Raw genomic sequence first — 21,596 nt, forward strand, 5'->3', positions numbered from 1 at the left:
TCATTCACTTACTGTAAGATATGTTGATTGCTTCCAAGTTTTGGCAGTTATGAATAATGCTGCTATAAACATCCCTGTGCAGGTTTTTGTGTGGACATACTTTTTCGGCTTCTTTGAGTAAATACCAAGGATCATCAGAGAAGCTCTTTTGAGGAGAAATGGTCAAGCTTTCAGGCACAAGATAGCTTTTGAGTGTGGATACTATTATCAGTGACTAGACTTTACTTAACATTGTGCTGAATGTTTTGTATGCAGTCTCTCATTTAGTCCTCACAACACCTAATCAGATAGCAAGTATTTACAGAAAGGACAATGTACTAAGATTTTTACAGCCGGATATCACCAATTTAGTGATTGACACTTGATGACTTGAGCCCAGAGTCTCAACTCTTAATCACCGTGTGTATTAGTCTGTTCTCACACTGCTAATAAAGACATACCCGAGACTGGGTTATTTATAAAGGAAAGAGGTTTAATTGAATCACAGTTCCACATGACTGGGGAGGCCTCATAATCATGGCTGAAGGTGAAGAGGAAGCAAGACACATCTTACATGGTGGCAGGCAAGAGACAGCATGTGCAGAGGAACTCTCCTCTATAAAACCATCAGATCTTGTGAGACTTATTAACTATCACAAGAACAGCATGGGAAAGACCTGCCCCCATGATTCAATTACCTCCTGCCAGGTCCCTCCCATGACAAGTGGGAATTATGGTAGCTACAAATTCAAGATGAGATTTGGGTGGGGACACAGCCAAACCATACCACTGTGTCATTCGCCACCCCCCACTCTTTTTTGTTTTTGCTATGTTGCCCAGGCTGGCCATGATAATTCCTTTTTGCCTGTGTTCAGTTGGGCCTGCTTTTGATGAAATATTTTGGCTAAAGCTTTTGACAGACCTCTGAATAGTGATCTGTGGCTTTCAAGCTTCAAGGATTATATATTTCTTCAGCACTTGGCATTGTTTGTAAACTAATTGTTTGAGGTTTCTTTTTCCTTTGCATTATTTTTGAAGATTTTATACTTTTTTTCCTCTATCAAAGTTATAGTGTAGGGATATGACTCAGAAGCCCGATGGGGGTAGGGGTGTTCCCAATTATTCTAAATGTAAATGTAATTAGAGTTTCATGAGGATGCATACCTCCCTTCTAAAAAAATATGGTTATTTTAGCACTCACTATAAATTCACTGGTACTCATAAATTTATGGTGAAACCCTCTAGTTATAAAGTGAATTTTATTACATCCACATAAGCTTCTTTTTAAAACCACCTCCTTCACTTTATTTTCTCTTTCCTACAAGAACATCATTTGTCCCCTCAGAATAAGCTTATAAAAGTGTTTGGACCATTCTCAAACTGGCCAGCTTCTCAATTCAGTTTAAAAAATTGGAACATATGCTTAAGAATAGATATTCTGAGTTAGAATTTCTTCCATCATTTGGCAGGTTTAACATATCTAAGATGTAGGGGGAAAATCTTAATTGGACATACAGCTACCCAATAGAAGGCCTGATATGATGAAGAGTTTGAAGAAAGTTAAGGACATACTAATGGCAAATGGTGCAAGGAAAAATAAAAGCAATTAGAAACTCCAGGAAAAAGTGAAACTGAGCTAAAATTGAAATGTATTCATATGATATTATTTGAGATGCATAGAAAATGTTTACATGGTTATAATATAAACACAGAATCAATTTATAGACAAAGTACAAAGCTTGTGGTTATAAAACAGTAATGCTAATCAACCTCGATGATATAAAAGTAAAAATATAAACAGTAGATGGTAAGGAATGGAAAGACGTGGAAAAGTGAAGAGGGCTCTAATAATATCAAAGTTGGGCCATTAAGAGCTATTGTAGGTGATGCAACAGGAATTAAAGGGACTACTTTTTTAAAAAATGAAAACATACATAGGCAAGTAAATAGCAATCTTTTTAAAAGGAAAATAATGACTAGGAAGTACAAGAACTATGAATATGCCTTCTCTGGAGAGGCATTTGGGAAAAGGAGCTCCTGGTGCAGGTTCAAATCCAGAAAAATAGAGTGATACAGTTAGCCCCCAAGAACCCACCAGACTTAACAGTTTTCCACACTTTTGCCATTTTTGTTTCATCTGTCTTATTTCTTTTTTTTGCTGGTATCTTAAAAAATTCAAATATCATGCCATTTGACCCCAGATACTTCCAAATGCATCTCAAGAAAAAGGACATCTACTTAGATAATACCATTATCATAATCACAATACCATTATCACAATACTATTATCATACCTAATAAAACTAACAGTTCCTTATTACCATATTGAATTTTGTTTGATTGAAAAAAATACTCTTTAATTTTATTATTAGTAGTATTATTTAGAGATGGGGTCTTGCTATGTTGCCTAGGCTGGTCTCAAACTCCTAGGTGCAAATGATCCTCCTGCCTTAGCCTCCTGAGTAGTTAACTACAGCTTGTGCCACTGTGCCCACCTGAAAAAGCTGTTTTTTAAAATAGTTAATACATTCAAATCAGGTTCCAAACAAAGCCCCCTCTTGTGTATGGGTGTTATGTCTCTCTAGTCTCTTCTGAGTCTTTTAACCTTGAATAGTCCCCTTTTCCTTTTTATCATTCCGTTGAGTTACTGAGTAATATTTGATGTTAAAAATGTGTGCATGCATTAATTTGATTAAAAATTTTCAAAAAGTTTTAATTTGCTTTAAAAACTTTAAAGGTTAAAAAGTATAGACAACTTTATATATTTTAAAAGTCTTATGTTCTCTGTAAGTATATTTTTATAAAAACTTGCTTTTAATGACTAAATTTAAGCATCTCAAATGCAGGAACCTTTACATATCAGTTATTTTGGGCACAATTCTTTGCATGCCAAGATGAGTAAAAATAATTGTTCTCTGGTATTTTTGAGTCTAATCAGAGAGGGCAGTTTGTGGACATGCCTGCCGAAGCATTTTGCCACATGGAAGTAATTATTTTTAAAGCTAATAGTTAATGGATTCCTTACTAGGAGCTATCTGTTTTACTAAGTGTTTTAAATTATTTTTATCCATACCACACACTGTGGGAGAATCCGTATAATCCACAAAAGGAACCTGAAGCCCAGGGAGATTAGGTAACTTTGTGTAGGGTCACCCAGCTAGTAAATGACAGCCTGTATAGGAACAAGGTCTTTCTAATACCCTTAATCACTAAACTATATAGGGCCTCCCAATTTGACATGCTAGTCTCCGCTCCTAAGAGGCAGTGTTATGTACCGGTTCAGAGCATGAATTCTAGAGCCATACTGCTTGGTTTTGACTCTGGCTGTCTTACTAAATAGCTCTGTGATTTTGGGTGACTTACTTAACCTCTCTCTGTCTCAATTTCCTCATCTGTAAAATGGAGAAAATAGTCCTGGCTCATCAGATTAAATAGTATACTATTTGAAACAACCTTAGAATAGTACTTGGCTTATGCATAAATTAAGAAATGCTTAAGTAACTGCAGCACAGAAATACTGCATTTGGCATATATATGGATTGGTGGATGCACAGATGGACAAACAAAACGTGGGGAGCAAATTGTAGGCTACTTTTTCTTATATTTCACCAATAAAAGGTAAAGGCACCTCCCCCAGTTAATGTAATAAGGTTCTTTCTCAGGTCTCAGAATATTATGTAGATTTTTTTAAAAAAAGGTAATAAAATTTTATTGATGGTATACACATACATTATTTATTATTTTGTAGAGTTCTTAATGCTGAATGTTTATATCAACTTCCTGACTACTATTTTTTTTTTTTTTTTTTTTTGAGATGGAGTCTCGCTCTGTCGCCCAGGCTGGAATGCAGTGGTGTAATCTTGGCTCACTGCAAGCTCCACCTCCTGGGTTCACGCCATTCTCCTGCCTCAGCCTCCCGAGTAGCTGGGACAACAGGCGCCCGTCACCACGCCCGGCTAATTTTTTGTATTTTTAGTAGCGACGGGGTTTCACCATGTTAGCTAGGATGGTCTCGATCTCCTGACCTTGTGATCCGCCCGCCTCGGCCTCCCAAAGTGCTGGGATTACAGGCGTGCACCGTGCCCGGCCCCTGACTACTATTTTTAAAGAAAGAAGGAAAAACCAAATTGAATAGTATTTGTTTTTTCCTTCTTTCTTTAAATCATGTGTTTATGGAATAATCCAGAAGCATAAGAGGCGACTTTCATATTAAGCTTTCTCTGGAAGAAGAGAGAACTGGATTTGGATTTTTTTCTTTTAAGGAGAAAGAAAAAAATGTTAGTCACATTACAGCCTTGAAAGAATCTTCTTGAATAGTTCTGGAGGAACAGATTAACTTTAGCATGTGGGTAGTAGATACAGTAATTTAGCCTCTGCCACTTAATCTATCCCCAAGGTCTCATGGAGGGAAGAAATAGAGGCGACAGTGGCTTATTATAACGTGACTGAGTGGTTAGTGAATGCTTTAGAACTCTATCTTCATTTGATTGGCTTTTTGTTGGTGTTCTTTTAACCTTTAGAATTTTGCTGAAACATAGGTGCTTTGAATCCAGGATCCTAGACAACTTGGAGGCCAATGAATTGATTTCAAGATGGCCCCTTGCTGCTTTGAGGATGCAGGCTGATGCCTTAGGTCCTGTGTTCATTGATTCTGCTGGAGATGTCCATAGAACGAGGAGGAGAATCTTGGGTTTAATGTCTCCTGATTTATTTTCAGCAGCTGACCTGGTTAGCTGTGATTTGCTGATTGTATGTATGTAATATATGTTTGTAAGTGCTGAGTCGTTTTGAATAAGTAGTCTCATATGAAATGAGATGATCTGCTTGGCCTAGTAGCTGATTCTTCCTGTAATTGATAATGATGAGAGTGAAATTCCATCTTAACAAATGCAGCAGCTGCCCTAATGGAGAAGGACGACATGGAATTTCCCATTGTCTACCTGTACTGTCCTAAAAATATACGACCAATTCCAGCGACTGATAATGATAATGTGACCGAGTGGTTAATAATGGCTCAAGAAATCCCAGCTTGATTTGACCAGCTTTCCAGCTTTTTTTTTTTTTTTGGCAGGTAGTGGGTGGGGTTTTAAACCTTTTGACTTTTGCAAATACATAATTTTATGTAATATGTGTCCTAAGAACTGAAACTCACTACATTTCTAGGTTCAAACTTACTTTTTTGGGTCCAATGCTCAATATAGGCCAAAAAGAAGAGGAAAGGAGAAAATAAGAAAGAATGGATATTAGTTAATTTAACTCTGATTTTTGGATCTGAGTGGATTTGGGGTGGTGTTAAATTGGTCTGGGGACTTCTTTATTATTATTATTTTTAATCATAGCATTGGTTTGTAATATTCATGGTTTAACCTGAATGACTTAAAGGATTTATTTTTTAATTTAACGTGGGTTAAAAGAACATGAGCAATAGACCTGCCAATAACTATTTTAAAATATAAACAGATAACTGTTTGTTTTGCTCTAAAGGTCACATTGAGGATTCAGAGCTCATGACTCAGGATGGCTATTTTTCTTAGAGGAATGATTTAGACAAGTTGAATTGAGCTCCTAGGCCATTGACATTTATTCAATTTTGTCTTTAACATTTGTTTACATTTTGAACCTGTAAAACAGGGGTGTCCAATCTTTTGGCTTCCCTGGGCCATGTTAGAAGAAGAATTGTCACACGGAAAATACACTAACAACAGCTTATGAGCTTAAATAAATAAATGCAAAAAAAACTCATAATGTTTTCAGAAAGTTTACAGATTTGCATTGGGCTGCATTCTAAGCCGTCCTGGGCCGTGGGTTGGACAAGCCTACTGTAAAAGATTGGAATTTAGATACAGCTCATCAAAATACCTGCTATTCTAAAAATAATTCTCAATTTCTATTTTTTATAAGAAAAATTATTAGACAATAATGTTAAGTTGCAACAAGTAGGTTTGCATTTTGGATTGTAATAGTCCCAGTTTTATTAAAAGGTTGACTTGTGATTTCTTAATTTTTATTTTATTTGTTTTGTTTGCACATACTATTTTACCGATAGTATGTGCAAAAAGATAGTGAGTGAAGCAGTTGGACTAATTGTTTACACTAAGATTACTTAGGAAGGGACTATCTGGCCTGTTTATATTACATTGAACAAATTGTTTATAGTAGGGATCATTTAAATATGCATTACCAATATCTCAGGTTTTAGATTTGCCAACCCTGTATGTTGAGATTTTCCAGGATCTTATAATTGCACTGGCTAGTGGTTCTCCCTTGAATAAACTGCAAGACTTTGCACTTAGCTAAAAATGACTCACCTTTGAAGGTGGTATGCATTCATTCAAAAAATATCAAGTTCATGCAGTGCATTGTGCACCACGCTAAGCACTGGAGATAGTGCTGAGTGAGACAGATGTAGTCTCTGCCCTCATAGAACTTACATTCTAGTGGAGTGAGACACCGAGAAGCAAACAATACATAATGAACAAGATTACATCAGAGTGATAAACACTGGAAAGAATATAAAATAAAGATGATGTGATGCAGCATGACTGGGGGTGGGATGGGTGGGCCAGCACTAGATAGGGCAGTTGGGGAGATCTTCTGGAGGAGGTAACATAGAGGTTGACACTTACAAGTTTAGGAAGAGCTGGCCACATGTATCCATGGGGACATGGTATGCTAGCATCAGGAACACCAAGGGTAAAAGCCATGGTGTAGGTACATGCAGTGTTGGAGAAACAGTAAGAAAGCTGAACAGCAGGGAGCCAATTGGTGTGTCTTGGCCCATGCATACCTCAGGAGTAGTGAAGACCATGTAAAAATTAATTTGTTGGCTGGGTATCACACCTGTAATCCCAGCACTTCGAAAAACCAAGGCAGGAGGATTGCTTGATCCCAGGAGTTCAAGACCAACCTGGGCAACATAGGGAGACCCTACGTCTACAAAGAATGAAAAAAATTAGCTGGGCACGGTGATGCATACCTGTGGTCCCAGCTACTTGGGAGGCTGAGGTAGGAGAATTTCTTGAGCCTGTGAGGTCGAGGCTGCAGTGAACTGTGATCACACCACTGCACTCCAGCCTAGGTGACAGAACGAGACCCTGTCTCAAAAAAAAAAAAAAAAAATTTGTCCTCTCTTTATGCATATTGAGAATTATTACATAAGTTGGGTTTTTATAAGCCACGTAAAGTTTGGGTGATAAAAATTTGATTTCCTACCAAATTGCAGGGTGCTTGATTCTGGTACCCTGAGTTGTGTTGATGTCCAGTGCTCCCTTTACTGTCTTTGGCATCAAGATTGAATGGTGCTAGATTTTTTCATTCAGGATACTTTTGAGTACCTGTGACTTCACAGACCAGTATGCTTGTGTGTAGGATTTGGTGGGTTCATGGTTGTTTATTAAACAAAACTGATCGTATATAGAGGTTTTATTCATTTGCTAGGGTTGCTGCAACAAAGTACCACAAGCTGAATGGCTTGAATGACAGAAATTTATTGTGTCACCTAAATTAAAGTGTCAGCTGGATTGGTTTCTTTTTTCTTTTTTTTTTTTTTTGAGATGGAGTCTCACTGTGTCACCCACACTGGAGTGTAATGGCGCAATCTTGGCTCACTGCAACCTCCACCTCCTGGGTTCAAGCGATTCTCCTGCCTCAGCCTCCTGAGTAGCTGGGATTACAGGCTCGCACCACCACGCCCAGCTAATTTTCGTATTTTTGTAGAGACGGGGTTTTACCATGTTTGTCAGGCTGGTCTTGAACTCCTGACATCGGCTGATCCACCCTCCTCGGCCTCCTAAAGTGCTGGGATTACAGGCATGAGCCACCGTGCTCGGCCAGGATTGGTTCCTTCTGAAGACATGGGAAGAAATCCGTCATGCCTCTTGCCTAGCTCCTGGTGGTTGATAGGAGGGCTTTCGCATTCCTTGGCTTCTGCTCTATTTCTTCTGCCTTCATGTTTGCATGTGTTCTTTGTGCAGGTGTGGCCTTCTCCAAATGTACCCTTTTTATAAGAATCTAAGTCATGTTGGAATAGGTCCCACCCCACTCCAGTATGAACTCATCTTATTGACATCTGTAACGAATGAATTACCAAATGAATCACATTCTGCATGTTTTTGTCCTGAAATTCCTATGTTGAAACCTGATAACCAAGGTAGTGTTAGGAGCTGGGGACTTTGAGAGGTGGTGGGGATTAGTGCCCCCTTGTTCCTCCCACCATGGGAGGACACAGCAAGAAGGTGCCATCTGCGAACCAGGAAGTGGGCCCTCACCTGACTCCAAATCTGCTGGCATCTTGATATTGGAATTCCAGGCCTTCAGAACTCTGAGACACGCATTTCTGTTGTTTATGGGCCACCTAGTTTGTGATATTTTGTTACAGCTGCCTGAACTGACTGAGACACTTTCTGAACTACTGAAGGTTAGGACTTCAACATAGGAGTTTAAAAAAGGGGTTTTCCAGCACTAGACAAATTCTAAAAGAGCTGTAACACTCAGCATAGGAATTTTATAGGGGGGACACAGTTCAACTCATGAAAGAGGTGCATACAATTTGGCTAAATTCATTGTCTCTCACAAATGAAAATACGGACAATACCTGCAAACATTTTGAAGCTGTTTAACCCATTTTTTGCTGAGACACCTGGAAGCCACGGCACCTTTTATTTAATAACAGCTGGTGTGTACTGAGCACTGGTAGGCTCCTCTGTGATAAGATCTTGAATGTGTCACCTTGTTGATTCCTCATAAGCACCCTCTGGAGTTTGTTCTGTAAGCAGCTTCACTTGACAGTTGAGGGAACTGAGGCTTAGTTCCAGAAAGAACTTTCAGCTCATTATCGCTGCAGCCCTAGTTTCAGCATTATTTTTCTTACTGATTTTAAACTGCTAGAATTGATAGAATAGTCACAACCACTAGCACTGCAGTCTGCCCTAACCACTAATAGCACCTCCAGGTAAAAGGTTTTTCATTGTGAGGTTAGTTTCTTATCTTCGTAATTCTACCACCTGGTCCATTCAGTGCCTCCCTTGTTCTTTATCCCTGAAAGAGCTTATGTAATATGCAGCAGTACTGAGAAGATTAATTAGTTAATATTTGTGAAGCACTTTGAGGATGAAAAGCTCATGGACACTTAAAGTTAAATTAAATTTTGCCTCCTGGTGCCAAGAAATAAACAGTCTTTCTCCTTCCTGCTTGGGGTCAGCATCTCCCCTTGGCCTGCAGGAGAGCGTGTTCCCACAGAGAGCGGGCTGTATTGATTATCTCCCCAAGACGAAGATCGGAATGGCTACCAATTCTCTTTTGAACTAGATTGGTTTCTACAAACAATTGAACCACTGACTCTCTGCTAAGCAGAAATGTGATTGATATTGAAACAGAATTAAAATGTCAACTTCTAGGGAATTAAAGTGAGCGCAACTTCAGAAATTTGGAGATGAATGTCCAAGTGGTTTGAAAAGTGATTTTCATGTTCCACTAAGTATATTAACATCAAAAGCGATATTGATGTTTGAGAACATTAGGCTGCAGTTGTTTCCTTGTCCATTTCATTTATTGCCATTTTGACCTAAGGTTTGTGCCAGGAAGTTCAGCTTCACTCCTAATGAATCTGAGTGGTGTAATGCTGGCCCCGTCTTGCCCATTGCTTTTCCTGGTAGCCAAATCCCTGTACAATGAGCTGTAACATATCCTCAAATGAACTGCATAAAAGTATGTTGGAGATGGAGAGGAGATCTATAAATTCAGAGGACAAATAAAATGTCAGTGACTTGTAAGAATTCATAAGCCAAATTCAGAGCCAAATTGGAAAACTGAACCTCAGATTTTTCCAAGGCTGTCTTCATTCCTTCTCCTGTTGGATAGATCTTCTAAGAGCCACCCTCAACTCGTGAGTCTAATAATTGCTTTTCAGATGGACAGTTACCTTAATGAACTCTGACTTTATGTACGAGTGGTAGTTTATTGCACAGGAGTTGTTTTCCCAGAATTTATTGACCTTTATTCCAGTCTCTACTATGAGCAAACCTCTATCTGTTGAATCAGCTCCTAGAACCTCAGCTCTGAATAAATAAAGAGCTTAAAGGTAAGGAATAGGTGGGTCAGTTCAGCCAAGTGAGGCCAGATAGAATTAGAGTTCAGAGCCAGGTCAGAGTTGAGAGTGGGAAGAAATAGCCAGGACTCTTTGGCCCAGGATATGTGAACAGGGAAACATACATACATACATACACACACACACACACACGCACACACGCTTAAACACACTGCAAAAATAGAGGTGTTTCCCAGGTTCATAACCTCCTGAATGCAATGCAGATTCTTTCCTCCACCTTCCCTTCATTGTTCCCGTGCAACTCTGACCTATAATCAGCCAACCTGGGCCTGGGCCTTGGTCACTACTAGATATACTGTTGGCACCAAGAGCAGACAGGACCAGTTTTCCTTCTCTTAATTTCCTCCTCAGGAGAGTTGAGTGTTTATCATGTTCTCTTCTTTTCCTCTCTCTTTCTCTGTTCAGCTTAGGCAATCTTCTGTTCCACAGTCTTTCTCCTAGGTGTATATCTTGAGAGGAAATGCAATGTAGGTTAAGACTGCCTGAGTTGAATCCTGGCAGTGCCACTTATGACTTGTATGACCTCAAGAAAGACATTTAATCTCTTTGCCTCAGTTTCCCATCTGTAAAATGGGGATAATAATGTCTATTTCATTGGAATGTTGTGAGGATTAAGTTGATATGTGGAAAGCTCGTAGGGTGTGGTCTGTAATGTGTTCAATGAGCATTAATTGAAGAGAAGTGGAGTCTCCCCTTCAATCCTTACCTGGGTAACACTGGACAATTTCATACTTTGTTGTCACTATTTTTCTTTCGCTCTTACTGTTATCCGTTCCTGAAGCACTAGTGATCAGGAGAAAAGATGTGATTGCTAATGGAGTAATTCCTTGTTGAATTTGTGTAATGCTCCAGGTTGGAGGGGGGAAGATAAAGCCTAAGAAGATCAACTCCTTATTTCTTGCAACTTAAATTGTTGTGGGAAAGGAGACATGTTGATAATGGTTTGCAGTATAACATAGAACATGCTAGACTCCAAGTCCAAACTGAGGTTAGAGATAGGCAAATGAAGACAATAGTCAACCATGTGCAGTGGACTTGGGGGCTAGGGTGGGTCATGGAGGGCTTTACAGAGGAGGTGACACTTGAGCTAGTTTTTTTTTGTTATTTGAGACAGGGTCTTACTCTGCCACCCAGGCTGGAGTGCAGTGGTGCCATCTCAGCTCACTGCAACCTCCTCCTCCTGGGCTCAAATGATCCTCCCACCTCAGCCTCACAAGTAGCTGGGACTACAGGCATGCGCCACCATACCCAGCTAATTTTTTTGTACTTTTAGTAGAGATGGGGTTTCACCATGTTGTCCAGGCTAGTCTTGAATTCCTGAGCTCAAATGATCCACCTGCCCTGGCCTCCCACAGTGTTGGGGTTACAGGTGTGAGCCCCTCCTTGAGCTAGTTCTTAAAGGTATGAGAGGTTCAATGATAGACACTATCATCACTCCCAATAAGTCAAACAATAGAGGTGAGACTGCTGCTCATTAGATTTATCAGGTATGTGGTCATTGGAAATCTATGCCAAAGTTCGTGCAGTAGGGTGAAGGTGGGGGAGCCTGAAGGCACAGACCTGAGAAAAAAAGGAGATTAAGAGTCTGTGATTTTTACATAGTTGGGCCCTGGAGGCCAGGGTCATTACATAGAGTTTGTGTTAAAACTTTGTGGTAGCTAGTGATGTTGTTTCGGAGAACCTCAGAAGACAAAATCAAAAACTTTGGGGTGAACTGAGACAAAGTAAAAACTAGGCATACTCTACTGCTGAGATCCTTACTGTCTTTTAGGACTGCATGCTTTCATCTTTTTCTATTTTAACTTCTCTTTTATTCTTCTCCCCTTTGCTTCTGGTTACTCCACAGAGCTTTGCTGAACACCTATTATGTGCCAGGTGCCAGGGGATCCCAAGTTGGATTAAGGCATTATTTGTGCCCTGGAGCTAACCTCACCCAAAAGGGGCAGATAGTTGTGTGAAGAACTAATTGACAATGTGAAGTGTAGCTGGTAATATAGGGAGCTGTGTGGGAAGAGGAGGTGTGTCTGGGTTAAGAAGGCAGGGATGCCTTCAAGATCTTGAAGATCTTGCCACATGGATAGATAGTGACTAGGTGGACAGAGGCACTCCAGCAAAGGTAACGCAGCCTGCAAAATCAAGGAGATATGGAAGGCCATAGTTTGAGTAAGGAATGAGCCATGTTGTGTGGCTGGAATAGAGGGAGCCAGGTGTCAGGCAGGTATGGTTCCAGATGAGGCTGAAAATGTTGATGAGGGCTCTATGAGCGTATTAGGCTTTTCTTGCGTTGCTATAAAGAAATACCTCTGAGACTGGGCAATTTATAAAGAAAAGAGGTTTAATTGGCTCACAGTTCTGCAGTCTGTATAAGCATGGTGCTGGCATGTGCTCAGCTTTTGGGGAGACCTCAGGGAACTTTTAGCCATGGTGGAAGGTATGTCACATGGCAAAAGCAGGAGCAAGAGAAGGATGGGGAGGGGGTCACACGCTCTTAAATGACCACATCTCTGGAGAACTCACTCCATTCATCACCTCCCACCAGGCCCCACCCCTCACACTGAGGATCACATTTCAGCATGAGATTTGGGTGGAGACAAGTATCTAAACTCTCCGAATGGGGCAGGTTCTTTTTTGCTCTCTTCAAGGTACATGGACTTTTATCTCATAGAATCCAGGGGGATCCCATGAAAGTTTTTAAGCTGGAAAGTGGCATCATTAAATTTGCCTTGTTTTTATTTTAAAGAAAGTTAATTTTGGTGACAGTGTGGAAGATGTGTTTCCTTATATTTAGCCATATAAAATTTGATTTTTAAAACATTTTAAAACAGTTTCTAGTATTCTAACAGTATAACAGTATGTTTATAGATTTATAAACAAATGACGTTTTATGTTTTTATAAGTCAAATCCTTTTTATGACTTCCTTTTCTGTGGAAAAATGAACATTGAGCATCAACATACGAAACGGTGTGTGACAAGCTTGTGCATTGCTGATCCTCTGTGTTGGCCTCATCTATAAACTAAAGGCTCTTAAACTCAAATCTCTGATGCCTTTTAGAAATGCCTTTTACTTTCTTCTTGTGTAGTAAGAGGGATCCTGGAACCTATGATCTAAAAACTGGGAAGCAATGATGCCATGTGTTTGCAAGCATAGGTAACACAGCTATTTTAGAGACGTCTTTAAAAGGGTGCATGAGTGTTCTGGTATTTGAGAACAGATCTTCTAGCTTGTCATGGGAGTTGCATAGTTTTAGAAGTCAGTTCTTAACCTTAAACTTTGTTCACATTGAACTCTAGAATAGCTGTGGTTTTTGAAGACCAACTGTTGAATGCATTTATGCATATTTAATTTTTTTGAATGGCTATTAAAGACCTAAGACAATTATATTCAGGTTCAAGGAAAGAACTTCTTGTGGGAGTTTAACATTTTTAAACTGGTGGTTGGTGGAGGGCTGGTATTTACTGATATTCTTGAGTTAATGAGTCCCAAGTATACAAGTATAATAGCCACAATTGTGCTACCCTTCACTTTGGAGAATTGTGTATTTTTACACTCATACTTTGAGGCTTACTATTTCACTATGGAAAACAAATATAGTTGCTGAAAGAAAATGTGACTAGATTTCAAACTTTATCTGAGGCAAACGTGAGGTCATTAGACTTCTTTCAAACTTCTTAAGTTCCTGAGCCTCATGATATTATCAAATTAAAAGGGTACACTACTGAAATGTTAATTTCATTTCATCATGAACATTTGCACTTCTCATGAAATAGCTATTTCTATGTTAAAAATTTCTTATAATCTGTAAATAGCATTTAAGAAAGCAATGCTAATGTGAGTGTATTTAAAAATCATCCTCTAAGTAATGCTTTTGGAAGCCAGCGTACAATCTGTCCTAACATGTACAAGTAGACCATGTAACCACTCATTGAAGATGAATAATGTTTTTATGCTACAAGAATTAAAGACTGTTTCTTAAAAGGAAACAAGAGACTGCTTTTTTACTTTTTAACCACCTGTACAGCAAATCATGAATAGGAGAATCCGAATGCCTGATAGCCTTCTGTATTATTTTGCTTATTTATATTTATTTTACAATAAACCTTAAAATGATATTTAATTCTACAGTAGCTGTGGATAGATCAGCCACATTCTGTATAATCTAGATTTTTTTAAAGCTCCGTTTTCTTGGTCTATCAATTACTTTCTGTCCATATTTGGCCATTTTGGGAAGCCAAGTTGTCCCCACGTATCAGTGGTGATAACTGGATAAGAAAAAAGTTGATCAAATCCAAGTGTGTTTTTATATATGATGCATCAGTTATCTCTGCCACATAGCAGTTCCAAAACCTCAGGCAGACACAACAAGAAGTGTTTTTTCTGCGTGTGCGTCTGGGTCACAGAGGCTCTGCTGATCTTGGGTGAGCTTGCCCATGTGCCTGAGGGTTGGCTTGCTGTTGGACAGAGTGAGGTGACTGAATGACTTGGCTCTGCTCCGTCTGTCTCTCATTCTCCAGCGTTGTGGCAATGACAGTGGCTCTAGAGAGCAAGCCCAGTGCACAAGTCCATAAAGGCTTTGTTTGTGATATGTCTGCTGACCAAAGCATGTCTCTTTGGGCTGAGTCCGAAGTCAAGGGGCAGAGCCGGCTAGCTCACCTATGGTCAATTGGCATTACAGAGTTTCATGTCAGAGGGCATGGATACAAGGAAGAGTGAAGAGCTGGGGCTAAATGATGCAGTTCACCACATAAGATTTAGAATTTTTATTGATAACAAGTAATTTCACTTCTTTTTCTTTTTTTCCTCTCCTCTCCTCTCCCCTCCCCTCCCCTCCCCTCCCCTTCCCTCTCCTCTCCTCTTCTTTTTCTTTTCTTTCTTTGGAAAGAGTCTTGCTCCATCACCCAGGCTGGAGTGCAGTGACATGATCACAGCTAACTGTAGCCTTGACCTCTGGGGCTCAAGCGATCCTCCCACCTCAGTCTCCCGAGTAGCTGGGACTACGGGCACATATTACCACACCTGGTTAAGTTTTTAAAATTTTATGTAGAGTTGCTGTGTTGCCCAGACTGGTCTTGAACTCCTGCGCTCAAGCAATCCTCCTGCCTGGGCCTCCTAAAGTGCTGGGATTATAGGTGTGAGCCACCATACCCGACCTGATTTCACTTCTTACTACCACATGTGTTGTCTCCCTTCTTTAGGCCTTCATCAGGGAATATTTGGGGGTCAAGAACAGAAACCCACTCAAGTTGCTTGAGAATTACCATAAACAGAACAGGCAAGCTCACAGGCCTGTAAAAATAGGAAACCTAGAATGGGCAGGTCTCACCAGAACTGGGACTGCTAGATGTTAGACTTTAAGTCCCTTCTCTCATCTCTGCTCCTCTCTCTTTCTTCCCCTCTGCCCCCCTCCCCGCTCTTATGACCCTTTGTGGCCACATCAACTTTAATTTTATGCAGTTTTGTGGCTCAAGCACCTACTGTGAATTTAGGGATATGAATTAGACTTCACTGAGTCTAATTCATATCCCTAAATCCTAGCTCGTGAGTTGGTTATTCCTAAGTCTACTTGTGAGTCTCCTAGGGCTGAGTGCTCAGTCTTCATCTCTTTCTTTACTTTTCTTATTGAGCTGGTCCAGTCCTATGACTTTAAATGCTGTCTTGATGCTGAAGACTCGTAAGTTTCTGTCTTCAGCCTAGACTTCTCCCTTGAACTCCAGACTCACATACACTACATCCTATTCCACATCTCCATTGGGATATGTCTCATAGGCATCTCAAACTTATACCCAATGTAGACCACTTGATTTCCTCCTCATAAACCTGCCTCTCCCAGTCTTTTCTCAGTAAATGGCAATTTCAGTTATCCAGTTATTTAAACCTTGGAGTCAAATTCTTGGTTAAATATTAATACTTTAAAATTATATGCATATATTATAGTTCTAATATGGTATATATATTATTAATGAAAGCAAATTTGAAAGCTTCATGTGACATTGATGAAGTAAAATAGATCTTTAATGTCTTGCTAATCAGGATGCTTCATATTTTTATTTACTGATATCACGAGCATAATAGATAATGTGAGTTTCATTTTTTAAAAAATTGTGGTAAAAACACATAATACAAAATTTACCATCTTAACCATTTTTAAGTGTAAAGTTCAGTAGTGTTAGGCATATTCACATTGTTGTGAGACAGATCCCCAGAACTTTTTCATCTTGCAAATCTGAAGTTCTGTTCGCATTAAACAATAAGTCCCCTTTTCCTGCTCTTCCCAGCCCCTAGTAACTACCACTCTACATTCTTGTTTCTATGAATTTGACTACTTTAGATACCTCATATAAGTGGAGTCATATTGTATTTGTGTTTTTGTGACTGGCTTATTTCACATAGCAGAATGTCTTAATAGTTCATCAGTGTCGTAGCATGTAATATGATTTCCTTCCTTTTTAAGGTGAAATAATACTCCACTGTATGTGTACACCATGTTTGGTTTATCCATTCTTTTATCAGTGGGCATCTGGGTTGCCTCTACCTTTTTGACGATTGTGATTACTGCTGCTGTGACCGTGGGTGTGCAAATCTCTTTGAGACCCTGCTTTTAATTTCTTTGGCTATATACCAGAACTGGAATTACTGGATTATATAGTAGCTCTACTTTTAATTTTTTGAGGAAACTCCATACTGTTTTCCGTTACAGTTGTTTCATTTTATAATCTCACCGACAGTGTACAAGGGTTCTAATTTCTCCACATCTATCCAAACCTTGGAGTCTTTTTTTGGCTTCTCTCTTTCATGCCCTAATCTAGTCCCTCAGTAAATCTTCTTGATTTACATTTGAAATACATCCTACATCTGACTGCTTCTCATCTATCACTGTCACCTTTTTCTGAGTCACCATTGGTTCTTGTCTGGACCATGATACTAGTCTTCTAACTGGTCTCCTGGTCTCAATCCTTGCCCGCGCTACAGTCTGATCTCCATAGAACAAGCAGAGTAGTAATTTAAGAATATAAGCTACATATTGTCATTTCTCAGCTTAAAACTTTCTCATGACTCCCATCACACACTGAGGATAAAATTCAAAGTTGTTTCCTTGGTTTACAGTGTCTTAAAAATTCTCATTCCTTTGCTTGCTTGGCTTCAGACACTGCTGTTTGTAGTTGCTGTCAACACACTAAGATTGTCCCTGCCTCAGGGCCTTTGCACTTGATGTTTCCTCAGCCTGAGTGGCTGTATCGTCCCTGCCTCAGGGCCTTTGCACTCACTGTTTCCTCAACTTGGTAGCTGTATTCACAGACATTTGCCCTTCACAGGGGCCTCTGCAAACAGCCTTCTCTAAAAAGGCACTCACTGTCAACTTTTTCTATTCTCTTACAGTGTTTTCTTTTTTCTCTGCGCACTTGACACTGTCTGACATCATATTGTATTTATTTGTGACTTTCTTATGGCTGTTTCCCCCAAGAGAATGTAAACACCATGAATACAGGGATTCTATCTCAGCATCTGGAAGAATGTCTGATACTTAAAAGATGCTCAATAAATATTTGTGGAATGAGTGTGTAAAATAATATTTTGTGGCCTTGTGTCTAAGCAGCTTTGGCCATGGTGACAGAGGTACCCCATGTACACATGGTGCCTCAAGCTGGGGTGGTTGCCCAGGAAAATGCTGTAATCTGTCCACCATTTCTAGCCAATTTCTCCAGCTAGAAATAATTTATGGGCTATTATTGTTCATGAGGTCTAAGTGCGAAAGTATAGATGCCTCATCATCTTCTTCTTCTTCTTTTTTTTTTTTTTTTGTTTCAGCCTCTTATTGAAGAAAACAATTCAGGGATTGATGGGAATTATTTGCCTCTGCCCTTTTGGCTCCAGATCATCCTTCCTGAGTCTTGGCTGCTCCTTATTACCTGCAGTCACATTTCCTGTTGTAATGTGAGGACAGTGCTTCATTTGCACAATGAATGCTGGAAATTGATTTTAAAGCATTCTAAAGCAAAGCCAGAAATTCCTCCTGCAGGGGAGATGGTCGGTTGACAAATCTGTGAATTATATAATAGAATCTCCTCTTACTCTCCTTGTAAAATATACCAAAATATCAAAAAACAATGGACTTTTCTTCCCAGTTTGTTTGGGATCATACTGGCATCCTCCTGTACTTTGGGGCTCTGGGATTAAAATCATGTATAACAGCTTTGTTTTCCCCCAGCTGGGTTTGTGATGAAGTTATTCTGATGGAAACAGTCAGTTAATTCTACAGGATCTGCACACGCTTGCTGAGCAGAGTACTTCTACCTTAAATGGTCTTCCATGCTGTGGGAGAGAGCTTCTGATGCGTCAGTCACAGTGATAATGTCATAGGATTGGAACATCAACTTTGCCTGTTCATACCGCCTCATGGCCTGGAGAAGTCTATTTCAGTCTTAGTAGTCTGTTAGAAGCAACAATAATTAAAATGGATCTGCAGGCTTCTGGCGTCTTTGGGTAGGTAGCCAGAGGTCTATCAATTGCAAGAGATTCAAAGATGATTGCAAATGCAGTGTGAGGGACACTCCCTGAGGCACTCCTAGAGTACAAGTGATGGCTTTTTGTACTGGATGGTGCTTACACATGCATGTACCTTTATGAAAATTCAGGTTCTCTACTTACGACTTCTGTAGGTCTCTTGCATATATGTTATATTTTAGTGAAAAAGACTTTCTTAGGAAAACAAACCAACCATAGTTTCTACCTGCAAGAAGATCACCTGGTGGAGATAGTCACATAGAAGATCACACAGTCAACTTAGTGCCAAGATTAAGCAAAGCGTATTATGGGAGCACAAATTAAAGAGATCACACTCCTCTTTTGGGGAGGATAGAGGAAAACCAGAGAGAAGGTTTAAATGGAATTTATCTATCATCTTTTCCTGGCTTCCTCCATATAGAATAAGGATTTATATGAGGAAACCAGAGTAAATGGGTTCAATCCTGATTCTGTGGTAGCATGCTTGGAAGCTAAAATATGCTTGAAAGATAAATTGTTGCCTTAAAAAGCAGAACATATATTAAATATCATCACCCTCAGGGAGTTTGTTGATGGTTGTCTCTCCAGACCTGTCTCACTGTTGGCATGGATAACTAGATTGATGAATGAGTAAGAGCTGAAACACAAGACTGTGCATTTCTCATCAATGTGTTTTGTTATTGTGAAATATTTAATATTATTAAGATCTGGCAGTGACCCTGTGTTGGAGGAGGGTGTGTTTGTGTAAGAGCAGTGAGAAAGTAATGGCCAAAAAAAGTTGATGTCTTCATTAAAAAAAGAAAAAATGTTGCCAGTAGCTGGATGCAGTGTCTCATGCCTGTAATCCCAGCACTTTGGGAGGCCGAGGCAGAAGGATCCCTTGAGGCCAGGAGTTCAAGACTAGTCTGGGCAATATAGTGAGACCTCATCTCTACAAAAAATAAAAAATTATCTAGGCATGGTGATGAATGCCTGTAGTCCCAGCAACTTTGGTAGTTGAGGCAGGAGGATCGCTTGGGCCTGGGAGGTTGAGGCTGCAGTGAGCCATGGTCATACCACCACGCTCCAGCCTGGGTGGCAGACTGAAATGCTGTCTCAAAGAAAAAAAAAATCGTGGCTGGTGATGAAATTTATAGTCTAATGAAACATAAAGTCATTTTATTATTTCTTTTCTTTATAATGAATGAACAAAATCATAATAGGCAGTAATTAATATAGCAAGCATTGCAAGGTGGTATAAAATGAATTTCCCTACTGTTAAGTAGATTGAGCTCATAGAAGAAACTGATGGGTAGGGAATGGAACTGATGGGCGATTGGAGTTGTTAGAGTAGATAGTACCCAAATTGGTCTTTGGACAAATAGGTTGGAACCAGACCTGAACGTGCATAAGAATATCTTGGTAACAAGTTAAAAATGTAGATTTCTGGGTCCCACCCCCAGATTCTGTAGGTCTGAGGTGAGGCCTGGGGTTATGGATCTTCACAAAGAGATTTAGGTGTAGATGGTTCAGACAATACCATGAGAAGTGATGACTAGGAGTCTTGGTAGGGAGAGAGGGCAGGATTGGTGGGAAGCAAATGCTCAGAAGTAAAAAATGATAGCACTCAGTGAAGAGGCAGACTCATTCCCAAGACAGAAGAAGAAAATTTATCTAGAAGCAATAAATGTGCCAGGCAGCTCCTAGCCTTGGAGGGACTGATGGCAAAACGAGTCATGGCAATGGAGCCCGTTATCCATGGAATGCTGCAATCCATAGCTAATGTTTTTATTTGCAGGTGCCTTCAGAATGAAGTCAATATTTAAATGAAAATATCACTCTTGAATAATTTGCACCTTAACATGTGGAGACTGGAACATACCTTAAAGGTTATCTTCCTATTCAACCCTGTCATTTAAGAGAGAGGAATGGGAGGAAGTAACTCATGAGGGATAAGCGGAGATTTGGCTGAAATTCAGAGATTTCCTGATGAGTCATAAACACTTATTTGTTTATTCATCAAAACTTATTAAGCACCTCCTCTACACACCTAGTCCTGGGCTAGACCCCGGGATCCTGCTGAAAAGAAGAAAAAAATCAATACTGCCTTGCCTTTGGGAGTTGACAATCTAATGAAGGTATCAGTTGTAGAATAAGTATGGGAATTTTTCCTACAATGAATTGTGTTCCCCACACTGCCAGTTATATGTGGTAGAGTTGCATTCCACAGCCCCCCCGCTGAATATACTTTTATTGAAATGAGGGCCCTGGGCACATGATGACACACGACGGCACATGACAAGCCACACGGCTCTCTGTACAGCTGCAGTGTTTGAGTGGCAGCTTGCTAGTTGGCCCTGAGTTCTTTCATTGAATGCTATCTGCTGTGATTTATTTGGATCTTGTACAGCAGTGCTTTTTAAACTTTAATTTGCAAGGCCATCACCCAGGGCTTTTGTTAAAAATGGAGATTCTGTGGGTCTAGAATAAAAACTGAGGTGCCCTGCATTTTCACCAAACTTCCAGGGAAGCTGATGTTGCTAGCAGGTGAACCATACTGACGTCTTTTGGGTCACTGAAGACCTCCTAAATTGAGATCAGGTTGGTTTTTGTTAGTGTTGATCAACTGATTTGTATTTTTTCAGCTTATAGTCACAAGGCCTACTATATATAGTAGCTTATAATAGCAAGGTGCATTATGACTACAAAAATACCTTTGCTGTTGAAATTTGTCCAGAAAAACAACTTTATGATGGAAAGTCCTGTCCTCTGTAACCTCTGATTCTTTTTTACGTCACTGAAAAAAGGGTAACATTTTGGATAAAACAAAATTTCTTGACTTTGCCAACTATCACAAAATAGCAGAACAGACTGTAATTACAAGTGTGACAAACGTGATAAAGGAAATGAGGGTAGGGGTGTCTAGATTGGGGTCCTCTAACCGTAGTTATTTGGATAGAGGCCATATTGGTTTCTTGTTCTGCTCTTCCCTACCTCAATCTTACATTACTGCATAAGGTAGCATAGGCTGG

At 39.7% G+C, this 21,596-nt stretch overlaps 1 protein-coding gene and 1 pseudogene across 1 annotated transcript in view; one reads left to right on the top strand and one right to left on the bottom strand.

Annotated features, from left to right (window-relative positions):
- Nucleotides 1-21,596, top strand: part of ITPR1 (inositol 1,4,5-trisphosphate receptor type 1) — a 355,769-nt gene that overhangs the window by 63,219 nt on the left and 270,954 nt on the right. The gene's annotated exons all lie outside the window — the stretch shown is intronic.
- LOC123572046 (U7 small nuclear RNA) lies at nucleotides 8,425-8,470 on the bottom strand (annotated as a pseudogene).

Source organism: Macaca fascicularis, chromosome 2 (genome assembly GCF_037993035.2).
Source record: "Macaca fascicularis isolate 582-1 chromosome 2, T2T-MFA8v1.1".
NCBI classification, from domain to species: domain Eukaryota; kingdom Metazoa; phylum Chordata; class Mammalia; order Primates; family Cercopithecidae; genus Macaca; species Macaca fascicularis.